The sequence below is a fragment of the Carlito syrichta genome, unplaced genomic scaffold (genome assembly GCF_000164805.1).
Source record: "Carlito syrichta isolate Samal-C Ts95f unplaced genomic scaffold, Tarsius_syrichta-2.0.1 Scaffold306578, whole genome shotgun sequence".
Taxonomy (NCBI): Eukaryota; Metazoa; Chordata; class Mammalia; order Primates; family Tarsiidae; genus Carlito; species Carlito syrichta.
Genome location: NW_007250674.1, coordinates 349,259 through 360,682, shown reverse-complemented (window position 1 = coordinate 360,682; position 11,424 = coordinate 349,259). Strand labels below are relative to the sequence as shown.

General features: G+C 41.9%; 1 protein-coding gene across 1 annotated transcript in view; it reads left to right on the top strand.

The window, feature by feature from the left end:
- Window positions 1-10,902: 10,902 nt before the first annotated feature.
- Window positions 10,903-11,424, top strand: part of SLC16A14 (solute carrier family 16 member 14) — a 29,743-nt gene continuing 29,221 nt past the window's right edge. The window contains exon 1 of the mRNA XM_008063096.2: window positions 10,903-11,345. The gene's annotated coding sequence lies outside the window, so the exon portion shown is untranslated. The remainder of the gene's footprint in view (window positions 11,346-11,424) is intronic.

Sequence of the window (11,424 nt, the reverse complement as noted above, 5' to 3'; positions counted from 1 at the left end):
GTGGATCCTCAGCTGCACCTTCTGTCCTGCTGATATCTGAAGCTGGATCTTTGCTGGTTCAATTTCTACAGAAAATAAACCCAACTTCACGTAAGGTTGAGGGATGAGGATTACTTGGCCAATTTTTCTGATGCAATTGGTCTAGAGTGTGACTTGACTATCTGCATTTCTCAAAAGTTCCCCAGGTGTTCCAGTGTGCAGCCAAGGCTGGGAACCAGTGCCTTAAAGCAATGTTAGCCAAATGTCAGTTATCTGCCTACCATCTTGCTGAACAACTACTTGCTTCTCATTTTATTTGAATGAAATCAGTTTTAACTTAAATGTTATTTTGATAGGAAGTGTCATATCATTAATGTAAATAGGAAGTAAATCTACCCCTTGTCAAGACCAACCTAAGTTTGTAAAAGAGAAAAGCCATACCCTCACTCTGCTTTGTTTTACTTTCTTTTTTTCTTTTATTGAGGGTACTTAGTAGGTATTTGCTGATGAAGATTATTGATTTACCAAGTTCCTACTTATACTTTAAAAGGACTATGACTAAACCCTTAGCAAACAGATTTCTGTTCATACTTTATCAGGCATTCATATAATATAGACAATGTTTTGTTGCATGTATCAGGAAGTTGATAGAATTATCAAAATATTTATATACTTTATTGTTGTATGAACCTTTATCAAGGCTGAACATGTTATAACAATTAATGTTGGTAACAACCACTAAAAAAAAAACCTTACTACATAATATTCCAATTTGAGGAAACCAGCTGCACTCACACTTAACCTAGCACTGGAACAGATCCTGGGCTTTCCCCCATTGAAATCCCAAAGAATCTGATGATTCATAGTCCAATTTAGTTTAGTACTTACTGGTTTGGATTAGCAATATCAGGTAAACATATAATTACCTAACTTTGACCTTGAATTTGGCCTTGAAATTATAAACATTTGAGTCTTTAAGAATGTGTCCAACACAAGCTAAATGTTCCAGAGATTTTTGTAAAGCTGAAAGTGAGAAGGATATGTATAAATATTGCCCTTATGTTTCCATCTCAGTGTTGTTCTGGAGGTTTAGTAGAATACAAGATGAGACAAACATGAGAACGGGTGGGTAGGAAGAAAGGAGGAAGCAAGTGAAGTCCCCTGTCTAGCTGACCTGCTTTATTCCATACCTGCTTTGTTTTACTTTATCAGCACCTGAAATATTGCCTATTTTGTTCTCCCTTAGAATATATGCTCCACAAGATCAGGAACTGTCAGCTTGTCCAGGGGGTGTTCTCTATCACCTGAAACTCACCTGACCCACAGTAATCTGTCAATAACTATTGTTAAAGAAATGAATAAATAAAATAAACCACAAATAAATAAATGAAAACAAAACATGGTTATTAAATTCTAACTAGATAGGACTACTTGTTTGAAGACTACTCTCTCCCTTAATAAATTGTAGAGGTGTTAAGACCTTACAACTTCAAATTGACTTTCTCTTTGATGATTCAAAGAACTGAAAAATAACTGGGCATTGTTTATTGATGATTTGTCAGCACTGAAACATATAGTTCCTGGTACCCTGTAGAAGCTCAATAATATTTTTTGTTTGCATGAAGGAGACTACTAGTCACTGCTAGTCAGCGTAAGTCTAAAATCACCAGTGTTCTGTGGCAGGGCCACCTTGAAGGCACGTGGCAGTGCCATTATGAAGGTATCTTCCATCTTACCCTCTGGAAAATACTACCTCAAATCATTGTGACAAATAATTCTGGCACCCAAGAAGAATACTCTCCTATTTTTGCAGCCAGTATAACCTCTATGAACAATGGCTTGGTCCTCTCAGCTATATATACTTTGAAGGAGGGCCAAGCCATTTTTTCATCCTTCTCATTGGCAGACCTCTCTCCATAGAGACTTTTAAACCCTATGAAATATGTTTGATTATATATATATATAATCAAATATATATATATATATATATATATATATATATATATTTTTTTTTTTTTTTTTTTACCCTAAGTATCCTGAAGATCACAATATGGTTCAAATGGGTGGGATTCCAGCATAGTAATACATCCATGTCAAAAGCTGACCTTTCTTACAATGAATTCAGGTTACTATGTTTTATGTAGGAGCAGTCAAGTAACCAAGGTAACCACAATAATTCAGTCAACTCATCCTAAGGTATAAATCACTGAGAATTGTGTTCAGGATTTAGCCATCCATGTATGATAAGGGTTTTGAAAAACAGCTCTTTTGCCCTTGTCTGGCCATCTTGGTCCCTAGGAGCTAGTCACACATGGGAACCAACACATGGCTTACGTAGGCTTTTTTATTTACCACTATCCCTCTGCCTTATCCCACTTGTTAATCCCATCCCACATGGGAGAGGGAACTATAGTACACTGTTTAAAGGCCATCTTTTAGGGATGCTTTTCTCTGTAATCATCCCATGCCTCTCTGCTGAGTAACCCTTTCCATATTCAGCCGCAGGTCGCTCTGCTGTGGCAAAGGAGTCTGATCCACCCAGTCGTCCCTTGGGTGCTACAGACAGGCTCAGCTTGCACTAAACTGAGACCCATAAAGGGGGATGCACTAAACTGAGACCTTAAAGGAGAAATGAAGAGAGGGAGGGAGGGCAGGATGAGCCAAGAGAATCAGAGAGGTGTTAAGTATGGGCAAAGGAAACACCTTGTTGCTTTTCTATATTTTCTGGAACTGCATAATATTGGAAACCAAACACTGGGAAACAGGAAAAGAAAAAGCAGTTAGATTAGCAGCTTCCTGCAGCATTGTTAATGAAGGTCACAATAGCACTGTTTGATACTATGTGGGATTCAGTGCTGCAAAAATTCAGTTAGAAAATATCAGCTAACACTCATGTGAGCTATGTGCCAGGCATTGTTCTAAGAATTTTACATATTTTACAAATTGTTTCTTATTCCTAAATACTTCAGTGAAAATTTCCTTTAAAAAATGACATTCTTTGTGTAACCACAGTACTGCAGTTGTTAAAATAAAAAAATTAGCAAAGTTATAGTGTTATTACCTAATCTCTAGGCCTTAATCAGATGTAGCCAATGGCCCACTATAATTAGTAAAAACAATCCTGGATCACATGTTGCATTTAGTTATTATGTTTCTCTTGTCTCCTTTAATCTGGACAAGTCCTGAATCTTTGTCTTTCATGATGTTAGTACAGACCAGTTATTTTGTAGAATGTCCTGCAATTCAGGTTTGCCTGATGTTTCCTCGCCATTAGACTTAGGTTATTTCTTTTTGTCAAGAATCTCACAGAAGGGATGCTGTGTATTTCATCACATTAGTAGGCACAGGTGAATTGACTTCACAGACTTTAAATCATTTACACTTCACAGCAACCCAAGAGGTAGGTATTATTATTATTATTACCATTATTCTCTGCTATGGCCTGAAACTTATGTCCCTTGCAATCCCAAATTCACACATTGAAACTCCAAGGTGATGGTATTAACCTCCAAGGTGATGGTATTAGGAAGTGGGGCCACTGGGAGGTGATTAGGTCATGAGCCCTCACACATGGAATTAGTGCCTTCATAAAAGAGACCCCCGGGAGTGTCCTCACCCCTTCTACTGTGTGAGGACACAGTAAAAAAGTGTCATCTACAAACCAGGAAACACTGAATCTATGACACGCTGACCTTGGACTTCCCAGCCTCCAAACCTGTGAGAAATAAATTCCTATTGTTTATAAGCTACCTAGTCTATGGTATTTTGATACAACAGTGCAAATGGACTGAGACATTCTCATGTTATAGAGGATGATACTGAGATGTAAAGATGCTAAGTCAAGTCACCTCTTTAATAGGTAAAGAGTTAAGTGGTGAAAGTTGAGATTTTGGCCATGTGCGGTGGCTCATGTCTGTAATCCCAATATTTTGGGAGACGGAGACGAGAGGATTGCCTGAGTCCAGGGGCTTGGGACCAGCCTGGTCATCTTGGTGAGAACTCATCTGTACAATAAAAAAATATATTTATCTGGGCTTGGTGGCACACACCTGTAGTTCGAGCTACTTGAAAGGCAGAAGTGAAAGGATCACCTGAGTTCAGTAAGTCGAGGCTACAGTGGCCATGAGCATGCCACCAGCCTGGGTGACAGATTGAGACCTCAACTAAAAAGAAAAAGAAAAAGAAAAAAATTGGGATTTCAATTCAACAAATGAGGCTCCAGGTGTTATGCTTATAACCACTAATGTATGCTGCCTCTCAAAAAGGCTCTCATATCAGACAATTTTAGTCTATGGGGAGAATGGGTTTGGATGACACTGTTAATACTACTTCAGAAATAAGTCCCCTAAATAATGTCCCAAGCCCGGTGCTTTACATGTGTTATCTTATTTAATCTTCACAATAATCCTTCGATGTAGATTCTGTATTATTCCCACTCTAGAGCTGATGCAGATGAAGGAGCTGCACTTCCAGCTCAGGTCCGGCTGACCTTGGAACACAAACACTTCAACCCTGAGCATTCTTGGCATTCACCACACATGCTCTGCAACAGGGAAGAAGACAGCTTCCTGTTTTCATAATCACTGATTACACAGTTGTAAGAGTTCCCTAATGCTGGTATTTGGTCTTTGCAATACATTGAAACTGTCTAATTCTCTCTTGCAGAGAAGCCAGAGCCGGCCCAGCAGGGAACTGGTTTAGGATTACAGAAACAGCATGGGCTGGAAGGACCACTGGTGTTCAGAGAGATGTCTCTCCATTTATTTAAGTCTTTAATTTCTTTCAGTAGTGTGTTGTAATTTTCAGAGTACAAGTTTGTCCCTTCTTTTGTTAATTTTATTCCAAATTTTGAAAATTCTTACGATGCTATTGTAAATGAAATTGTTAGTGGATAGACATGCCACTAATTTCTGTACACTGATCTTCTATGCTGAAACTTTGCTGAATTCATTTATTGGTCCTATTTTTGTTTTGTTCTATATGTAAATTATATCATCTGAAAATAAAGATAATTTTACTTTTTTCTTTCCTATGTAGATGTCCTTTATTTCTCTTAATTTTAAAATATTTATTTATTTTTGCCAAATTGCTCTAGTCAGAACCTCTAATACAACACTGAATAGGAGTGGTGAGAGTGGACATCCTTGTCTTGTTCCTGATCCTTGGGTAAAGCATTTAATCTTTCAACGTCAAGTATGATGTTAACTGTGGATATTTATAGATGCCCTTTATCAGTTTGAGGAAGTTTCTTTCTATTGCTAGTCTGTTGAGTGTTTTTATCATGAAAGGTTATTGGATCTTGTCAAATGCTGCTTTGTGTCTGTTGAGATGATCATGTGTTTGTGTTCTTTATTATGTTGACATCATATATTCACAGCAACCCAAGAGGTAGGTATTATTATTATTACCATTATTCTCTGCTATGGCCTGAAACTTATGTCCCTTGCAATCCCAAATTCACACATTGAAACTCCAAGGTGATGGTATTAACCTCCAAGGTGATGGTATTAGGAAGTGGGGCCACTGGGAGGTGATTAGGCTATCATCCTACAACCCATACTCATCATTTTCTTGTTTTCTTTTTATATAGTTGTGTTGCATCTAGATGTATTCCAGAAATATTTGGTTTAAATTTTTAAAACTTTATGTAAAGACTGTTGTGGGTTTTTTCCATTTAATGTTTAACATATTATGGTGTGTTGATGCAGTTTATCCCTTTGATCATTGCATAATACTTCATTGTGTGACTATATATATGCCACAGTAAAGCAAAATATTAACAGGTCTAAATCTGATCTAATATCTCTCCAAATATGTTCCTTCTACAGTCTTCCCATCTTGATTAATGGTAGCTCCATTCTTTCAATAACTTGGGTCAAGACCTTGGAGTCATCCTAGATTCCTCTTTTTCTCAAACCCCACATTTATTCCTTTCTTTTCTTTTCTTTTTTTGAGTTGGAATCTCACTCTGTCACCCAGGATGGAGTGCAGTGGCACGCTCACAGCCACCATAGCCTCGACCTGCTGAGCTCAGGTGATCCTTCCGCCTCAGCCTTCCTAGTAGCTGGAACTACAGGCACACACCACTGTGCCTGGCTAATTTTTTGATTGATTGTATAAATGAGGTCTTGCCAAGTTGCCCAGGCTGGTCTCAAACCCGTGGCCTCAGGCAATTCTCTCACCTTGGCATCTCAAAGTGTGGGATTATAGGTGTAAGCCACCATACCCGGCCCCCACATTAATTCTTAAACAAATCCTGCAACTCTGCCTACAAAGTATTTTCAGAATTCAATCCCTTTTCACTATTGTCATTGCAACCTGTATGGTCCAAGTAACCATTGTCTTTCCCTTGGATTATTGCAATCATCTTCTAACTGGTTTTTCTGCTTCTTCCCTGTTCTCCCACAATCCCTTCTCAATCTAGCAACCGGAGGAATCTTGGTAAATGTCACTATCCTCATGTCACTCCTCTTCTCAACTCTCCAATGGCTTCTTGTCTCTGAATAAATGCCAGTTTTTTTCTATGATTTTCAAGGCTTCAGGCACTTTCCTCTGCCTCAGAACCTTTGCACCTGCTATTTCCTCTGCTAGAATAAGCTTCCTGCTGATACACTCATGGCTCCTTCCTGCACTTTCTGCAGATATCACATGTCTTTTTGAGTTGGAGTCTCAACTCTGTCACCCAAACTGGAGTGCAGGGGCACGCTCCCAGCCACTGCAGCCTCAACCTGCTGGGCTCTGGTGATCCTTCTGCCTCAGCCTTCCAGGTAGTTGGAATTACAGGCGTGCGCTACCACGTCTGGCTAATTTTTTATTTACTGTAGAGATGAGCTCTTGCCAAGTTGCTCAGGCAGGTTTTGAACCCGCGGGCTCAGGCAATCCACTCACCTCAGCCTCCCAAAGCACTGGGATTACAGGCTGAGCCACCGAGCCCGGCTAACACATTCTTGTTGAAGCTTTCTCTCTCATCTAAGATTTCTCACCATCATAATCCTTCAAATTTCTTGTCCTTGTTTAGCTTTTTTTCTTAGCACTTATTACTATCTGACTATATATATATATATTTAAATGCATATAGTGTAGATATATACAGTTGGATATATAGTTAGCCATATATATCTTAGATATATAGATATCATATATCTATACACATACATATATCTTATTTGTCTTGTTTATCATCTGTCATTCACTCACTGGAACATAAGTTCAATTAGGGAAAACACTTTTATTGGTTTTGCCCTTTGCTGTATCCCTAGCACTTCATAAAAGCACATAATGGACACTCAGCAAATTTGTGTAGAAGGAAAGAATAAATGAATAGCTGAAGAGTAACTACTAGCATATGTGATTCATGGATAAAGCATAAAAATGAGGCCTCACTGAAGTCTGAAAATACATTTATGGAGCACCAATGTTGTCCCAGTGTGGCGGTTGTCATGAGCCTCCAGACAGCTATAAGACCTCCAGCCTCCTTCTGCCTCCCAAGCCTTGCTAAAGTCTGAAACCCTGGAAGCTGGTTTGGTAGCAGGCAAAGACTAAAGATGCTTGCCAAAGACCAGACATAACCAGGGTCCCCACCTGACATAAGAATTTTTTTAAATTTCACTTTTATTATTTATTTATGTGTTTATTTATTTTGAGTCAGAGTCTCACTCTGTCACCCAGGCTGGAGTGCAGTGGCACACTCATGGCCATCGCAGCCTTGACCTGCTGGACTCAGGTGATCCTTCTACCTCAGTCTTCCAAGTAGCTGGAACTACAGGCATGTGCCACCATGCCTGGCTAATTTTTTCATTTTATTGTAGAGCCAAGGTCTTGCCTTGTTGCTCAAGCTGGTCTCGAACCCATGGATTTAAGCAATCATCTCGCCTCTGCCTCTCTGCCTCCCAAAATGTTGGGATTACAGGTGTGAGCCAACTCGCCTGTCCTGATATAAGCATTTCAAGAAAGATAAATCCAGGCACACTGCTGGGTGTACACAGACTGATCCTACAAGCCAAGTGATGGCAAGAGATTTTGTCACAGCCCTGGGTTTCCGGTCCCGTGTAAGACAAAGCTTTTTCTTCCTTCTTCTTACAGCTTTGCCTGGCTGTGTAATGTAGTTTACCCTGTGGTTTCTGAGCATACTGGCATTTCAGACATGGGTTCTAGATTCTAGTCTTTGGTCACCCTGCATTAAACTCAGAGGGGTGGGGAGGAGGGCTCCTTTCTACACTGAGAGAGTGACAGAGGGTGGCTCTGGAGGACCATGTGGGTTTCAGGTCATCTTCATAGCTGTACTGTCTACAAAAATATGACAGTTATAATGACACTTTAAGGACATTTCTCGAAACCCTTCAGTGTTCTGTGCTAGCAACCTCCTCAAAAGCTGATTTTATCCTACTCTGTGCCTAATCTGCACCATTAAACCACCATAATTAAGGCACAGATAGTCCAAATTATTACTTCCACCCCAGCTCCAATGTGGTTATGAAATCACCTGAGTACATGATTAAACTAAGAGAGAAGGGTTTTAGAGACAGCACTTGAATCATTTTACCTTCTTAAGGGGCAAAGTTTTTACCTAATACAATTCAATTAAAGGTAAGATTGCTGTTGTGAGATAAATATGTAATTTGTCTAAAAATCAAGAGATAACATTAGGCTCCTCTACTTCAAATACATGAAAAGGGTTTAGTGCTTGTCTTTTACATGCTAATTGATAGTGGATATCTATTCATTTAACCCACACATATAAGCCCATAAATTGCAGGTAGGACCCTTTACCTTGAACCTACCCTCAACCCACCCATGTCAATGAGAGGCTGCCAAACAAGTAATAAGCAACAATGCTTGTATGATCAAAACAGTTCAGCAGAAAAACCTTCATGGTTCAAAGTGGAAGCTTCTCAGAGAGCAGATTATAAGACTGCCTGGGAATATGGAGGCAGGATGAGGACTGGACTACAAAGGGGCCCAAGGAAAACTTTGGAGTCATTTAATTAAGGTTCCACAGACACATGAAAACTCATCCAGTTGTACACCTGAAAATGTACAGTTCATACTACATCAACCACACCTCAACAAATCAGCAAGATTTTATCTTTTTATTTCTATAAAGATTTTATTTTACAAAAATTTTATTTCAGAAATGGGGGTCCTCACTATGGTGCCCTGGCTGGTCTTGAACTCCTGGGCTCAAGCAATCGTCCCACTTCGGCCTCTCAAAGTGCCTGGATTACATATATAAGCCACTGCTCCTGGCCATGTGTAAGGTTTTAGGGGGAAAAAATAGACTTGAAAATCTTACAGACCTCTTTTCAAACACGATGGATCATCTGTACTTGAGCTTAACAGGACCCCCAATCCCGACTTGCTGTCAAAAGCCTGCTTGAAATGAGTGAGATCTGAGGACACCCCAAGGGAATACTGACCATTCATTAGCTCATGTTCTCATCAGCAAAAGTAAGACATTTAGACCACTTATACCTAGCACCTCAGCAAAATGCTTTCAGTTAGCCAAATTTCTCACAATGTTCTCAATGATTTTTTAATCAAGAGTTGATATAAGAAATGGCAATGTGCAATATTTGTGGAAAAAAGTGTTTTTTTGCAAAGAAAAAGGAAAGAAGGCAGGAAGGCCAGGAAGGAGGGAGGAAGGGACAAAGGGAGGGATGAATCTGTGGTGTGAAGAATAACCGTTCCCCAAAGATGTCCACATCTTACTCCATGAAACCTGTGAATATGTTACCTGGCAAAAGGGGAATTAAGGTTGCAGATGGAATTGAGGTTGCTAATCAGCTGACCTTAAAGCAGGGAGATTATCTGGATTATCTAGGTAACCCTAATGTAATCCCAAGGGTCCTTAAAAGTGGACGAGGGAAGCAGAATAGAGGAGACAGAAGGCTGTGTGTTTATGGGAGGAGGCACAGAATGCCGGAACATTGCTGGCTTTGAAGATGGAGAAAGTGGCCGCCAGCCAAGGAACCCGGGCAGCCTCCAGAAGCTGGTGGCTCTTCCCTAGAGCGGCCAGAAGGAACACAGCCTCCAAGGTGCCAACACGGATTTTAGCCCAGTGTGACCCATTTCAAACTTGTGGCCTCCAGAACGGAAACATAATGAATTTGTGTTGTTTTCCGTTGCAACGTTTGTGACAAATTTATTGCAACAGCAGTGGAAAATGACCAGGAAATCTTTCAGGTGGGGTAAAATAGCACTGACTTCATTGATTCACATATTCACTTGACAAATATGGAAAGCTTTCCGAAGACAAAACACTGTATTGTGTGCCCTGCTGGGAACAGGATGCGAACTCATTGAGATGAAATTTGTGTCTGGGGCCACGAAGGTAGGTAACAGACAATAGATAGCGCAGAAGGAGCAGGTAAAGGTGGTACTCAAACTGGGATAAAGAATGAGGGACTTGGTACTCCGGGCGCGGTGGCTCACGCCTGTCATCCCAGCACTTTGGGAGGCGGAGGCCAGAGGATTGCCTGAGCCTGGGGGTTCGAGACCAGCCCGGGCAACTTGGAGAGACCTCGTCTCTACAACAAATCAAAATATTAGCTGGGTGTTGTGGCGTGCGTCTGTAGTTCCAGCGACTGGGAAGGCAGAGGCGGAAGGATCTCCTGAGTCCAGCTGGTCGAGGCTGCGGTGGCCGTGAGCGTGCCACCGCACTCCAGCCTGGGCACAGAGTGAGACTCCGACTCAAGCAAACAAAAACAAAACAAGAATGAGGGACTTGGAGTCCTCTTTGGCCAAGAACATTGCAGGCTCTGCTCGCCTTTTCTTCGCCCTGCAGACTGCTATATTTTGTGGCCCAGACTGGGGTGAGGGTCTATCTCAGAGAAAGGGGAGACACTGCTATTCTCACCTGCCTCCTGGATTGGGTTTCCGGCCCTTTCCTCCAGTTATGAATGTGCAGAGCATTGGCAGAGCCTCAGCCAAGGCGATAAACTTCAACCGGCCACAAGAGTGTGCATGTGAGGTGACTGCATTTTTTTTTCCTGCCAAACCAGAATTAGCCGGTATAGGAATGAACAAGCCTGAAGATCTGAAATTGTACCGATTGGAAGGCAGCCCAGGTTAGGTGCCGGCACCTCCAAACGCACCCTTTTTAAGGCCACCCGGACCGAGGCGTCGGGCTTTAGGCCCCACAAGCCGCGCGCCCGGCCTGGCAGGGAGCGGCGGAGTAGCCGGGAGCCCCGCGCGGAGCGCGCGGAACCCGGCGGGGAGCCGAGCCGCGGGCACCGCATCTCCAGGATGATCCGCGACATCGCAGCAGATCCCCACGCCCCGCCGCTCAGTCGGCTGCGAGCAGAGCAGCAATTTCGGGGATCCGGGCCGGGAGCCCAGTGAGGCCGCAGCCCCGCCGGCCGCGGGCGGTGAGTATCCCGCGGCCGAGGGCCGGGGAAGGAGCGGCGCTCGGGGCGTCTCGCAGCTGGGGATTCGGCTGGTCGCGGC